Source organism: Cervus elaphus, chromosome 2, assembly GCF_910594005.1.
Source record: "Cervus elaphus chromosome 2, mCerEla1.1, whole genome shotgun sequence".
Lineage (NCBI taxonomy): Eukaryota > Metazoa > Chordata > Mammalia > Artiodactyla > Cervidae > Cervus > Cervus elaphus.
The window spans coordinates 42,458,568-42,473,488 of NC_057816.1; the positions used below are offsets into that span (position 1 = coordinate 42,458,568).

Here is a 14,921-nt window from a genome sequence, read left to right on the forward strand (position 1 = left end):
ACAACCTGTCCTTCAGGAGCTCATTATCCAGCTAGGTAAAGGACATGAGAACAAATGAATAGCACAGCAAGAGAGGCACTGATGGAAATCTGTGCAAAGGTCTAATAACACAGAGACAAGGCTTATCAAACAGTCAGTTTACTAATGCAAACAAATGAGAGTGCAGTTGAGCATCTATACCACAAATGCCTGCATCAGGCATCACAGTGGTGGTGTTTTTTGTTTATTTATAGCTAAATCAACACTTTTATATTGCAGAATCAGTTTTGGCATGTAAGCAGCTTTCTTGACTCTGAATTTCAGGTAAATGATTCAGAATATTTGATTCTAACTTAATAACTCACATTTTATTTTTTGAACAGAACTCAATGTGTTGAGTTTTTCTTTTTTGGGGGGTGGGGGTGGGTGGCAGAGAAGAGAAACTCCATCCTTGTGGGAATGCATATGATAAAACTTGAACAAAAAACTGACATAAATCCATTCATTAAATGGATTCACTTAAAATCTGACATAAATCCATTCCTTAAAATAGGATATTGTATGCAATTTGCCAATGACATTTTCGTTCACATTGATTTATCTTTGTGAAAAAAAAATGACTTCTGGCATGAATTATAATTTATTTAGAAGAAATAGTTCCTGATTCACATGACTTGTCACCATTTGGCATTGGTGGATGAGTAGCTAAGTTCCTGTTTTGTCTTTGATGCCACCTGAGGTGCTGGTGGAGATGAAATGGATGGCAGGGCCCAGTCCTCAAGGGGCTGTCAGTCTGGTCACGGAGACTCAGGTTGTTCTGGTGCGGTGTGGCAAAGGGCTCCTCTAAGTCAGGCCGGGGCCGGCAGGGAGAGGGGCTCTGGAAGGTTTTCTGGGCCAGAGGACTAACCTGAATCGAGCTTCGGAAGCAAATTCTGCCGTTACTGAACCCACCTTCAATGTTGACCTCACATTTTTATTCATCTCCTCGTTCAGTGGTTTGGGGCAGCTTTAGGGGACTGGCATATGTGGAGTTTGGAAGTGAATCAGTTTGAAACCAGGGTATGGACACGTTCACCTACTCTGATGGGTGAAGGTCGTGGAACACAAAGAGGACTCTGCCCCTTTGGTTCTTCTTTAAATAAGGTGCCACTAATTCTTAAAGAGAAGGCTACAAGCGCAGTGCAGTTCTGCAGATGGCAGAGGTGATAGGATGGAACCAGGAGAGGATATTCTATCTCCAGTGAAGCTGAAAAGGGGCCTGGTCAATTCCTTCTCCTCTAAGCACAGTTTTTCTTTTTCCTATTACCAGAGAAAGGATCACATTTAATATTAATGTATCTTAACTACTGTCCTTATTCTTGTAGTCATTTTCCTACATTCCTGAGAATAATGTGTAGATCTGTAATAATTCTAGTGTTTGGTATTTCAAAAGAATAACAGTCTTTGCTCAGCCATACAGAAAGGAAGACCCAAGAGTGACCTGCTTATTATACTTTTAATTATAAGTAAGAAGCAACATCTGTGCAGTCAAAGCAATTAGAAATAGGGCTGCATGTAGAATAGATCCCACCTGCATCCATCTGCTAGTCGCTGCTGTCTATGGACGGGGCTATGTTATAGTTCCTGACCATACTCCTCAAGCTACTCACTACCGTGTCTGCCCACCACAACTTGGACATTTCAGACACAGCAGTCTCAGCATCTGCACGTACAACTCATTGCCCCAAACTTCCTTGTCATCCTATGTTTCATAATATTGTTGATAGATGCTACCACCCACCGAGGTCCTTAAGCCAGAACTTTAGGCGTTCCCACCTTCTCTTCCACTGCCTCTCCCACGACCTTTCCTATTAACTCCTAACAAAATAGGCATTGAATCAGAGCCAAGGCCTGTCTTTCCATCATAAATGTCTCTCAGACAAGTCTCTCCATCCTATTGATTCTGATTAAACAGGAATACTTCAAGCCTATCATCTAGTTCCATGGTTCCACAATTAAACTTTTATGGTGTGATCAGTGGCATCATCCTCCTGCTTAAGGCAGCTTCCTGTGAGCTATAGGACAAAGTCCAAAACTACTTACTTACTGACTATGTTCTGTGCTGCTCTTCCTAACCTGGTCCCAGCTCTTAGTCCTCATCTGCTCCCCCTCTTCCCAGAGGGAAAGTCTGCTCTGGAAACACTGGAAGCTCTGCACCATGTTTTCTTATCTCTGATTACTCCCTTAAAAGCCCTCGATGTTAGCTCAGACCTGATCTCCTTTAGGAAATTTTCCTGGACCCCAGGTTGATTAGAGACCCTCTTTCGTCCTCCTTTAGCACCCTACTCTCTTAGCCAGTGTGTTCCGATATTCCTTTTCTCATCTGCCCTTTCCTATGGGCTCCTTAACGGCACGAGTGATGGTTTGTTTTTATCTGTCTTTAGCACCTCCTGGACTTCCCAGGTGGTGCGAGTGGTAAAGAATCCGCCTGCCAATGCAGGAAATGTAAGAGATGCAGGTTTGATCCCTGGGTTGGGAAGATACCCTGGAGAGGGGAATGGCAACGCACTCCAGTATTCTTAACTGGAGAAACCCATGGAGAGAGGAACCTGGTGTGCTGTAGCCCATGGAGTCGCACAGAGTCGGACACGACTGAAGTGACTTTGCACACGTGCATGTTGGGTTTTGCACAGTACAGGTGCTCAGTAAGGGCTCTTTATGTTAAGGCACAGATGCATGAGTGGGTGGATGAATGAGTAAATGAAAGAACTGGATTATGATTAGCTGTAGGATGAACTCCAAGTAAAAAATAATGCTGAATACACAGAATTCAACCTTCACACAAGCTCCTGATGACATCCTAAAGGCTCCGTTACTGATGTTCCCTGTGATCGCTAATGAGTCACTTAATCTCTCATCTGTAAAGCTTAATTAGTGCTTCAGCAATAAGTGCAAGCCCATAAAATGCTAGGTGTTCAATTCATTGCTTCGGAAACACCATCACGCTCATAGTCATTTGGAATAAAACTATTAGATGGGCAACTATACTCCATTTTCAATTAAAAATGCTAGATTCCCTCTTCCCTGAAAGAGATTTAATGGCAGCTGTCTCCCGACTGTTCCTGAAGATGCCTCAGCTTCAAACATAGGAATATTACTACATCAGAGACACAAAGGCCTTTAATTCCACAGCAAGCTTCCATGATGCCTGCACCTGGGGGCGGGTGCAGGCTAAGTAATCAGAGTGAGTGAAGGGGGTCAAACAGGCAGCTCTCCTAATGGAAATAGTCAAGGGGCTGGTAGTCAGAAAGCCGGCAGTTTTACGGTTTCTCTGCTGGACCTGAATCATTGCACTGATGATTCCTCTCCCATGCAGAGGAAAGAAAATGGAGTGTGTACTTCCTACAGCCTTTAACCAACTAGGGAATTGAGGAAAGTGTACATTTTTTTAAAAAAGCTGAAAGCTACATATAGAAATGACATGGTATTACACTTCAGTTCAAGCCAATCCAACAAGCCTGTTTTCGAGGTCCTACTGTCTACGTTCAGTGCCATGGGAGGACCACTGATGAATGAATGAAAAATAGCTCCAAGCTTCTGCAGTTTCACGGAAGTAGAGGTAGAATGTGTCACTAACATAAATGAACCGGTTTTAATGGCTATATGAAAATACAAACTATTGTAGGAAGAGCAAAGATCAAAGTGATTTCTGACTTGAGATGTAGGGAAAGCTTTGCAGAGAGTGTAGAATCTAGTGGTCTGGGCAGGCTTCCAAGCTGAAGCCTTCATCACTACCTAATTCTGAAAAAAAAAAAAAGAAAAACTGAGAAATGACAATTAACAGTGTACGGCAAAGTGTCGCCGTGACGACTGAAGACCCTGAGCTGGAAGGTGAGTCTAACGAAGAGCTGTCCTGCCTCCACGGGGAACAGGCTGCCAGGTAAGATTTGGGAACTCACGACAGCTCTCACCCTAATGAGACAGATCACTCCCTGCAGACGAAGGTAAAGATGAGCTGATCCTCATTATTCCTCAAAAACTTACCAGTCAGAGAAGTCACTCTACATCCTCAGAGAGAAGCCCAGAACCACACTAATCAAGCTCCCTCTGAGGAAGGAACCTAGAGCCAGACATCCTGGAATGTGAAGTCAAGTGAGCCTTATGAAGGAAGCATCACTACGAACAAAGCTAGTGGAGGTGATGGAATTCCAGTTGAGCTATTTCAAATCCTGAAAGATTATTCTGTGAAACTGCTACACTCAATATGCCAGCACATTTGGAAAACTCAGCAGTGGCCACAGGACTGGAAAAGGTCAGTTTTCATTCCAATCCTAAAGAAAGGCAATCCCAAAGACTGCTCAAACTACTACACAATTGTACTCATCTCACATGCTAGCAAAATAATGCTCAAAATTCTCCAAGCCAGGCCTCAACAGTATGTGAACCGTGAACTTCCAGATGTTCAATCTGGATTTAGAAAAGGCAGAGGAACCAGAGATCAAATTGCCAACATCCAGTGGATCACTGAAAAAGCAAGAAGGTTCCAGAAAAACATCTACTTCAGTTTATTGACTATGCCAAAGCCTTTGACCGTGTAAATCACAACAAACTGTGGCAACTTCTTCAAGAGATGGGAATACCAGACCACCTGATCTGCCTCTTGAGAAACCTGTATGCAGGTCAGGAAGCAACAGTTAGAACTGGACATGGAACAACAGACTGGTTCCAAATAGGAAAAGGAATATGTCAAGGCTGTATACTGTCATCGTGCTTATTTAACTTCTATGTAGAGTACATCATGAGAAATGCTGGGCTGGAGGAAGCACAAGCAGGAATCAATACTGCCAGGATTATCAACAACCTCAGATATGAGATGACACCACTCTAATGGCAGAAAGTGAAGAAGAATTAAAGACACTCTTGATGAAGGTGAAAAAAGGACAGTGAAAAAGCTGGCTTAATACTAAGCATTCCAAAAACTAAGATCATGACATCCAGTCTCATCACTTCATGGCAAATAGAAGGGGAAAAAGTGTAAACAGTGGCAGATTTTATTTTCTTAGCCTCCAAAATCACTGCAGACAGAAACTGCAGCCATGAAATTGAAAGATGCTTACTCCTTGGAAGAAAAGCTATGACAAACCTAGACAGCATATTGGGCCTCCCTGGTGTCTCAGACTATAAAGAATCTGTTCATAATGTGGGAGACCTGGGTTGGGAAGATCCCCTGGAAAGGGAAAGGCTACCCATTCCAGTTTTCTTGCCTGGAGAATTCCATGGACAGAGGAGCCTAGCGGGCTGTAGTCCATGGAGTCACAAAGAGCTGGACACGACTGAGTGACTAACACAGAAAAAGACAGCATGTTAAAAAGTTGAGACATCACTTTGCTAACAAAAGTCCGCATAATCAAAGGTATGGTTTTCTGGTAGTCATGTACAGATGTAAGAGTTGGACCATAAAGAAGGCTGAGCACTGAAGCATTGATGCTTTCAAACGGTGGTGCTGGAGAAGACTCTTGAGAGTCCCTTGGACTGCAAGGAGATGAAACCAGTCAATCCTAAAGGAAATCAACCCTGAATATTCATTGGAAGGACTGATGCTGAAGCTCCTATACTTTGGCCACCTGATACGAAGAGCCAACTCACTGGAAAAGACCCTGATGCTGGGGAAGACTGAAGGCAGGAGAAGGGGGTGACAGAGGATGTGATGGTTGGATGGTGTCAGTGACTAAGTGGACATGAGTTTGAGCAAACTCGGGGGGATAGTGAAGGACAGGGAAGCCTGGTGTGCTGCAGTCCATGGTGTTGCAGAGTTGGACATGATTTAGCACATAAACAGTGGCTGATTCATGTTGATTTATGGCAGAAACCAACATAATATTGTACAGCAATTATCTTCCAATTAAAAATAAATACATTCTAAAAAATAAGAAAGAAGGAAAAAAAAAAAGGCTCTCTGGAGAAGGTGATACTGCATCTCCTTGTATGTGACTTTTCCTTTAAAATATCTTTCCTTCCAAGCCTGCCAGCTGCAATTTAAGTGCTTATTTTTTCCCCATTATTTCCGGATTGGCACAGGAGCTGATTTAGCATATAATTGGTGTCTCATGTGTATACAGTAGGTAGTGTATATCACTGCTATATATAGTATGTTTATAAAATGCTCATCATGGAGTCAGATCCTAAATCAGCAATTCTCTTTCACGTGCAGCTGCATCCAAATGACTCTTTCCCTGGAGAAGGAAATATTTTATTTTCCCTCCAAGGCCACACAAAGACAGGGACATGAAGAGGAGCTGAGAGAAGGCAGTTTTTCTCTCAGGGAGAGCTGCCTTTTCCCTGACAGTAGGCTGGAGCATCCTTTGTGTTTGGTTCTGTTAGGACTGATGTACCTTTGTATGGATTCCCAGAGGGAGGAGCATTTACGCTTTGTGATTCCCTGTGAGAATGAGAATAACACTTTGCAAGAGCCCACTCAATTGTTGTTATTGTTGTTTAGTCGCTAAGTCATGTCTGACTCTTGTGACCCCGTGGGCTATAGCCCGCCCTCCAGGCTCTTCCGTCCAAGAGATTTTCCAGGCAAGAATGCTGGAGAGCGTTGCTGTTTCCTCCCCCAGGGGATCTTCCTGACCCAGAGATCACACCTGGATCTCCTGCAGTGGCAGACAGACTCCGTATCACTGAGCCACCACCGGGGAGGAGCTGAGCCCACACACTCAGCATTCATTTGTTAGTCAAGTTCAGCTCAGTTCAGCTGCTCAGTCATGTCCCACTCTTTGTGACCCCATGAACCACAGCACGCCAGGCCGCCCTGTCCATCACCGACTCCCAGAGTCCACCCAAACCCATGTCCATTGAGTCAGGGATGCCATCCAACCATCTCATCCTCTCTCGTCCCCTTCTCCTCCTGCCCTCAATCTTTCCCAGCATCAGGGTCTTTTCAAATGAGTCAGCTCTCCGCATCAGGTGCCAAAGTATTGGAGTTTCAGCTTCAGCATCCGTCATTCCAGTGAAAACCCACGACTGATCTCCTTTAGAATGGACTGGTGGGATCTCCTTGCAGTCCAAGGGACTCTTGAGAGTCTTCTCCAACACCACAGTTCAAAAGCATCAATTCTTCGGTGCTCAGCTTTCTTTATAGTCCAGCTCTCACATCCATACATGACCACTGGAAAAACCATAGCCTTGTTAATCAAGTAAAAATAAAATAAATGGGTAACTGTTGCAGCCGTGCAAAGCCGTGTTCCCTATCTTTCGACTTTGGATGGTGCAGTGTGTAATTGACACACAGAACACACATAAAGATTTAGTATTTTTGACCTTAGATTCATGGGCTGCATAAATGTCATGTGCATTTAACTCTACATGGATTAAGCTGATCCAGAGACTACATGCAAAATTGTGAGTTGATAGGAAAGTGCTTTTGTCTGAACAGAGGTTTCATAACTTTCATCAATTTCTTATAGAATCCACAATTCAAAAATTAAGGACCATATTCAAAACCAAAGCTCTAAATTCATAGAATTCCACTCATCAAATACTTAATCACATTTTGTCTGGAAATGTTTCTATGTGTATATCTTGGCACTACTTCCATTCAGTTATAATAACCAAAAACCTAGAAGGTCATTGTAGACATTATTTCTCCCAGATGTAATCTAGCATCAAGTGCTGCAAGTTTACTGATTCCATACTTTTCAAATCCATTCACTTTCTCCAGTTCTACTAAGTCCCATCTACGCTCTCATCATCTCTCATCCGAACAGCTACAATAGCCCCATAAACTCTGTCATCATCCAGTCTTGTCCTCTGCCTATCCAGTCTCCACAGGGAAGTTAGGGGACCTTTTAAAGGTGCAAACCTGATTACATCCTTCCTTGATGAAGATGACTTCGTAAGTTCTCTCAAGTTAAAGACCAAAGTCCTGAACATGACCCTGTATGGTCTGACCTTTGCAGTCCCTCTCTGCTAAACACTCCAGCCAGAATAACCTTCTTTAATCCTCAGTATGTGCCAAGTCCTCGTCTGCCGAAGGGTCTCAGCACAAATTTTTCCCTCTGCCTTGAATACTCCTTTCTATTTTCTTTATCCAGTCACCTCTATTAACACTCCACTTCACGCAGTAGACATTTAGCAAAATTTTCTGTGTCCTCCACGGTTAGGTCAGTTCCACTCTATGCACCTTCATGGGACCCACCTTTCTCTATTTCAGAGCACTTATCACAATTAGAGGGTCTTCCCTGGTGACTCAGACAATAAATTATAAGTTTTATTTAATTTTTGGTTATTTAATAAATGTGAATCCTTCCAATTAGATTCTAGACTTCTTGAAAGCAAGTACTATTTTTTTTAAAAAAAATTTATTTGGCTATGCTGGGTCTTAACTGCAGCATGCAGGATCTTTAGTTGTGGCATGCAGAGTCTAGTTCCCTGACCAGGGGTCAAACTCAGGCCCCCGGAATTGGGAGCACAGAGTGTTAGCCACTGGACCACCAGGGAAGTCTCAAGCGAGTACTCTTTATTGTTGAATTTCTATGGCTTGGCATTCTGCCTGGTACAGAGGAGGCCTCAATAAGTTTTTACTGAGTGAATGAATGGATGGTCTCTTCTATTGAACTCTAAGGTTTTTAGAAGTAGAAATTATCACTGTGTAGTGGATTGAACAAATTGAAGGATTTCTAACCATCTGCCCTAAGATCACATGCCCTCTTCCTTTACTTTCTAGCTATGTGGTCTTGGGTCCCTTTGAGCCTCTCTGTTCTACAAGTAGTTACAACCTATGAGTAAGGAACTACTGTTATTTCAAGTTCACAGATGCAGAAAACCGAGGCTTAGTAACAGCAAATCAGCCATTCCTTGTATGTGTTAGTATCTTAATGTTACAAGTAAAAGAGCTGGCTTAGTTACTCTCTAAGGATCATTCTTGATTATGACGTCTAAAAGCTTTGGGGATGAAAGTTTCTGCAGCTTGAGATAGTCTATTATCAACATTCAGTAAGGCACCTTGGAGAGACAGACTTCAACCTGTAGATACAAATAGAAGTTCTGAATCTGACTTTATACTGAAGCTTCTTCAAGCATATAAATAAAAAACTCATTGTGAAATCAGACCCCAGGCAAGATTCAGAGTTACCAAACTTCCCTCATTTCCTTGGCTTTATCTCTGTCAATATTATCTTTTAACATATGGATAGTGGTTGCAGTGAGGTGCCAGGAAGGTCTCTCTCCAGGACCAAGGCATTCATTCTCTCAGCTGCCGGGAGTGTTGACTGCCAATGACTCACAACTGAGCCCTTTCCCCGCAGGTAGGTAGGTGGGTGGGTGGGTGTGGGTGGGTAGTCATTAAGTTGTGTCTGACTCTTTTGTGACCCCATGGACTGTAGCCACCAGCTCCTCTGTCCATGGAATTTTCCAGGCAAGAATACTGTGGGTTGCCATTTCCTACTCCAGGGGATCTTCCTGACTCGGGGATTGAACTCATGTCTCCTGCATTAGCAAGTAGATTCTTTACCACTGGGACCCTAGGGAAGCCCCCTCCCTCCAGGCAGTTGCCTCAGCCTAAGGGGCTCGGGAGCTGCCTCACCCAGGCACCCAGCATCCATGGGTGTTGCCACCTTCCAGTGACTGGTGATGTGGAGGTACAAAGGCAGACCCTGTTATTCCAAATGGAGACAATTCTCGTGGGTGAAGTAGCATTCTAGTGCAAGATGAGCCAGTGGTACATTTTGGATCAGGCACGAGCAAGGCCAGCAAGCACTTGTGTGCCAGATGTGTAGCTAGCCCAGACTCCATGTCATCCACCATAATAATAAATCAGTAATTCTGCTGAAGCTAACACCTACGGCTGCATGGAGAGTCTCTCTTGGCCCAATAACGGAAGAGCTTGTCTAATGGCTGAGCTAGTGAATGGGTCAAAGGCAAAACCGGGCTGTTGCTACACCACAGATCTCTTCAGGGTAGCCCTGAAAAGGAGTGGTGTGAGAAGCTCCTCCTAGCGGGCCAAAGTTTGGTGGATACCCATGTGTGTGCAAAGAAAAGGGGCCTAAAGTAGAATATATCTGGATTATTGGATGGTGTTGAATGGCTGGTTAATCAGCAACAAAGAGCTCTGTGGAAAAGACACATTATGGACCTGTGAGAGTGGCCACAGTGTGAAGAACTGTGTGTTGCACGTTAGAGCTTATCACAGAGCATCCACTACAGAGGAGGCGCCGAACAACCGCATGTTCCCAACCGTTCTCTGCCCCTGGCCACCCGTCTGCCGACACAGAGGCTCACAGAGAGGGCAGCTACTTATCAGGCCTGTGGCTAACATCATGGGCTCTCGTTCTCCAAGAATGGTCCGGTTACTGACAGGGTCTCAGGTTTAACCTGTAAGCAACAGAGACCGTGTCCAAGTTCCCAGTATGGCAGTATCACCCTATGAGACCCACAAGACACTGGGTGGCATGTCATCTGTGTTGTCCTCCCATCTTGAAATGAGCAATTTTCTCTGATATCAGCACATAATCCATTTATGGATTTACCTTTCCTGCCCACAGGGCTGACCTCACTAAATGATGATTTCACGAAACTGTCCGATCCACCAACACGGGGTCCTGCATAATTCTACACCAGAACAAGGGGCTCGCTGAGCAGCAGAGAGGTATGGGCAGCCACACACATCCACTGGATTCACGGGTCCCATCACACACCGCCCCTCCCAGACTCCGCCCACCTCACAGAGTCATGGTTGGGGGGCATCTTGAAGGCACAGCTGAGGTATTAGCTTAGCTACACCGAGTCCCCAGGGAGGCCTGCAATGAGGTCTTGAAGTGAAGTCGCTCAGTCGTGTCCAACTCTCTGCAACCCCGTGGACTGTAGCCCACCAGGCTCCACCATCCATGGGATTCTCCAGGCAAGAGTACTGGAGTGGGTTACCATTTCTTTCTCCAGGAGATCTTCCCGGCCCAGGGTTTGAACCTGGGTCTCCTGCATTGTAGGAGACGCTTTACCATCTGAGCCCCCAGGGAGGCCTGCAATGAGGTCTTAGGGGCTGCTTAATCCGATGGGCTGGTGTCCTTATAAGAAGAAGAGGTTAGGACACAGGGTGACACCTGAGTGTGCGTGCCCAGACGGACAGCCATGTGCAGAGGCAACAGTGGGTAGCCATCCGCCCCCCAGGGAGGGAGGCCTTGGAAGAAACCAACCCTGCAGCGTCCTGCTCTTGGGATTCCAGCCTCCAGAATGACCCTTTCTTTGTTTAAATGGGCCATTGTGTGGTCTTTTGTTATGGCCAGTCTAGCGAACTAACATATACAGGGATGTGTTCAATGAGAGGACTGCAGATCCTATTTGATTTAATCAGCATACATTTTCTCAAGTTGCGTCAACTTAAAATGGAGAATTCAGCCTAAAATCTTGCTGTATATAAACTCTAAAGCATAAGCACATGTCTGTATCCAGGAGAAAGATCTGAGTCCCCCACTGATAACCATTCCCTGCCACATGTTGTAACCTCTCACGGAACAATCAAGATCCCTAAAGCAAATATTTAAAGAAAGAAAGATGCCTCTTTTCAGTCATAATATTTCCTACTTGTCTGATTATACTCTAAGTAAAAATGGCAATCTCTAAGAAATGTATCATTTTGTATACAGGCCTGGACGCCTAATGAATGGGATAGGAAAACCTTGTATTACCTTAATATGACAAACCTAGACAGAGTATTATAAAGCAGAGACATCACTTTGCCGACAAACATTCATCTAGTCAAACCTATGGTTTTTCCAGTAGTTATGTGGATGTAAGAGTTGGACCATAAAGAAGGCTGAGAGTCCAAGAATTGATGCTTGTGAACTGTGGTGTTGAGGACTCTTGAGAGTCCCTTGGACAGCAGGGAGATCAAACCAGTCAATCCTAAAGGAAATCAACCTTAAATATTCATTGGAAAGATTGATGCTGAAGCTGAAATTCCAATACTGTGGCCATCTTATGCCAAGAGTCAACTCGCTGGAAAAGACCCTGATGCTGGGAAAGATTGAGGGCAGGCAGAAAAGGGGGCTACACAGGATGAGATGGTTGGGTGGCATCATTGACTCAATGGACCTGAGTTTGAGCAAACTCCAGGAGATAGTGAAGGACTGGGAAGCCTGGCGTGCTGCAGTCCATGGGGCTGCAAAGAGTTGGGCATGACTCAACAACAACAACATTACCTTAAAATGCCTGATTCCCACCCAGTCTTTGACCACAGTGGGACCACAGGCAGGCCTATAGGGCAGGGTCTGGAGCCCAGGAAGTCCAAGACCAAGGTGCCAGCAGATTCCCTCTGGTGGGGGGCTATTTCCTGGTTTACAGACAACTGTCTTCTCATGTGCTTCCATGGCTTTTCCTTAGCACAGGCACAGAGAGAAAGAGGAGGGCGAGGGAAGGGAGAATGCTTCTGTCTCTTTCTCTTTTTACAAGGGCACTAATCCCATGATGGCTTCCCTCGTGGCTCAGCTGGTAAAGAATCCGCCTTCAATGTGGGAGACCTGGGTTCCATCTCCAGGGAAGATCCCCTGGAGAAGGGAAAGGCTACCCACTGCAGTATTCTGGCCTGGAGAATTCCATGGACTGTATAGTCCATGGAGTCGCAAAGAGTCGGACACAATTGAGTGACTTTCACTAATTCCATGGTGAGGAATCTATTAATACCTTCATGCTATAATCTAATCTGAATTACTTTCCAAAGGCCCCACATCCAAATACTACTGTATTAGGGCCTCAACATGTCAGTAGGGTTTGGAGGGAGTGCGGGACAGGTCACACAAGCATTGAGTCCATAGACATATCCACTGTAAGGAATCTGTTGATAAAAGCAGTTAAGGACTTGGCCTCAGGTCACATGAGATTCATTTCAACAGGGCCTGCTTTTAAATCCAGAACTTATTCTCTAGTAAGGCCCCACTTTTATACATGGAGCATCAGTAAATGTCTTCCCTACACAGAGCATCAGACCTAGGACAGGGACCACCACTGATCCCTCTCCTAAAGAAAGCTGCTTCTGGCAGAAAGAGAAAGGCTGGGATATCAGAGGAACTGAACATTTTGAAAAGTATTTTCTCACCCCTGAGGCTGTTCAGAAAGATGTAATAGGCCTTCGAGAAAAAGTGAATGCGTGACTCTGCCCGACTTTTTTGCTCTCCTTCCATTCATTCCTTTCTTCCTCTTATGTATTCCTTAGCAAAGGCATGAAACTGGTTTATTTCCAAAGCGCTGCTCTCCATGCTGGGGGTGCAAGAGTGAACAAGACAGACACAACCCCTTGCTTTCATAGGACATTCTTTCTTATCTCTAGTCTTTTCTGTTCTCTCCTGACTCCTTTTTCTCTGCCTTCCAGAGGAAGATACCGGTATGCATAGCTTAGTAAACCCTGTCCACCCTGTGTCAGTGGAATGCATATGTGGTCTCATTTCCTTTTGTTTGCATAAATCTCTTCCTCTCTTGGTTTTCTTGTTTTTAAATTTTTCTTTTCATGTCTTATGTATTTTCCCAGTTTCTAGCATCGACATAATTTATTACAAAACATGATTTTATATTCAGTGTCCAAGAAGTTCTAATCTAGTTATAAATTCATGTGTGTGTGTGCACTCATGTGCTTAGTCATGTCCAACTCTGCAATCCCACAGACTGTAGGCCGCCAGGCTCCTCTGTCCATGGGATTCTCCAGGCAAGGATACTGGAGTGGGTTGCCATGCCCTCTTCCAGGGGATCTTCCTGACCCAGGGATCAAATCCACGTCTCCTAGTCTCCTATTCTCTTGCCTTGGGGGTGAATTTGCATTGGCATTATTCTTTACCACTAGCACCACTTGGGAAGCCCTATAAATTCCTTAGAAACAGTATTTACATATTACAGGTAAGACTGGTAATATGAGTGCCACCCACATTCTGAAAGAAGTTGGGGACTCACCTTCCCCACGTGTTCAGAGGAGGAGGCTGGCTGAGATCAGTGGCTGCTCTCTGCCGAGGCTGCCCATTACAGTCACCTGGGGAGCTCTGAAGACACATCAGAGCTCAAGTCCCACTTCCAGAGCCCCTTCCTTAATCGCTCAAGTGTGGGACCGGGGGCTTGGTGTTGTGCAGGATTTTAATAGTAGTCAGTGCAGACAACCACTGGACTGAAGGTTCTTTGCAGTTTTAACATTCAGTCACCCCTCGGTGAAACCTTTATAAAAACAGACGCTAAAGTATTGCTTTGCATCAAAGTATAACTGGCTCAAATTTCATCTCTACACCCCTAATTTAGTTAAGAAGCTTTCGTGGTAAGGATCTGCCTCCATTGTAGTGAAGGTTTTGACATGGAATTAGATGATGCTTCCTAAATGTTTCCTAAATAGAACAGGGGTGTTTTTCTCCTTCTTGTTGCCGCTCGTAATCTGCTGTGATAGAACTTTTCCTTCTGCCTCCTGCTAATCTCAACTCCAATTCATCCTCAACAAAGGAAAGATTGCCAAGAAAGATTCATCTTTAAAAATCCAGTCTGATCATATCACTCTTCTGTATGTCACTCCCTTCAATAATTGCTGTTTTCCTCAGGATCAAATGCAAACTCTTTGGGTATGTCACACAAGAAACGGCTCTCCTCTCCCAACTTATATTCACATGCATACACTCTACATATTTCAGTCTTATTAAACCAGTAAGAACCAATCTTTTATAGAACTTACTATATATCTAGAGGTTTTTATATGCATTAAATTGTTAGAGACTCACAACAACCCTAGACACCACTGATCTCCATTTTATCCATGAAGACACCAAGACTTGGAGAGGTTCAATAACCTAAAATCACACGGCTTGAATTTCACAGACCTGGGATTCAAAATCTGACACTTTGATTCCAAATTCTGTGCTTCTTGACCACTATGTGTTATCTCTCTAAATCTTATCAAACTTCATTTGGTGCTTCTCTATTTTGAGAGTTCATCTTTCAACAGATCC

General features: G+C 44.3%; 1 protein-coding gene and 1 long non-coding RNA gene across 5 annotated transcripts in view; one reads left to right on the top strand and one right to left on the bottom strand.

Moving 5' to 3' along the window:
* The window catches only part of GRM5 (glutamate metabotropic receptor 5), a 597,259-nt gene that overhangs the window by 222,861 nt on the left and 359,477 nt on the right, over positions 1-14,921 (bottom strand). The gene's annotated exons all lie outside the window — the stretch shown is intronic.
* The window catches only part of LOC122676914, a 262,627-nt gene that overhangs the window by 218,219 nt on the left and 29,487 nt on the right, over positions 1-14,921 (top strand). Inside the window, exon 1 of one of the 3 annotated variants that reach the window (XR_006335662.1) lies at positions 9,844-10,603. The exons of the other annotated variants lie outside the window; for them this stretch is intronic. This is a non-coding gene — a long non-coding RNA (uncharacterized LOC122676914). Of the gene's footprint in view, positions 1-9,843; positions 10,604-14,921 lie in introns of those variants that run through there. 3 annotated transcript variants of the gene reach the window in all.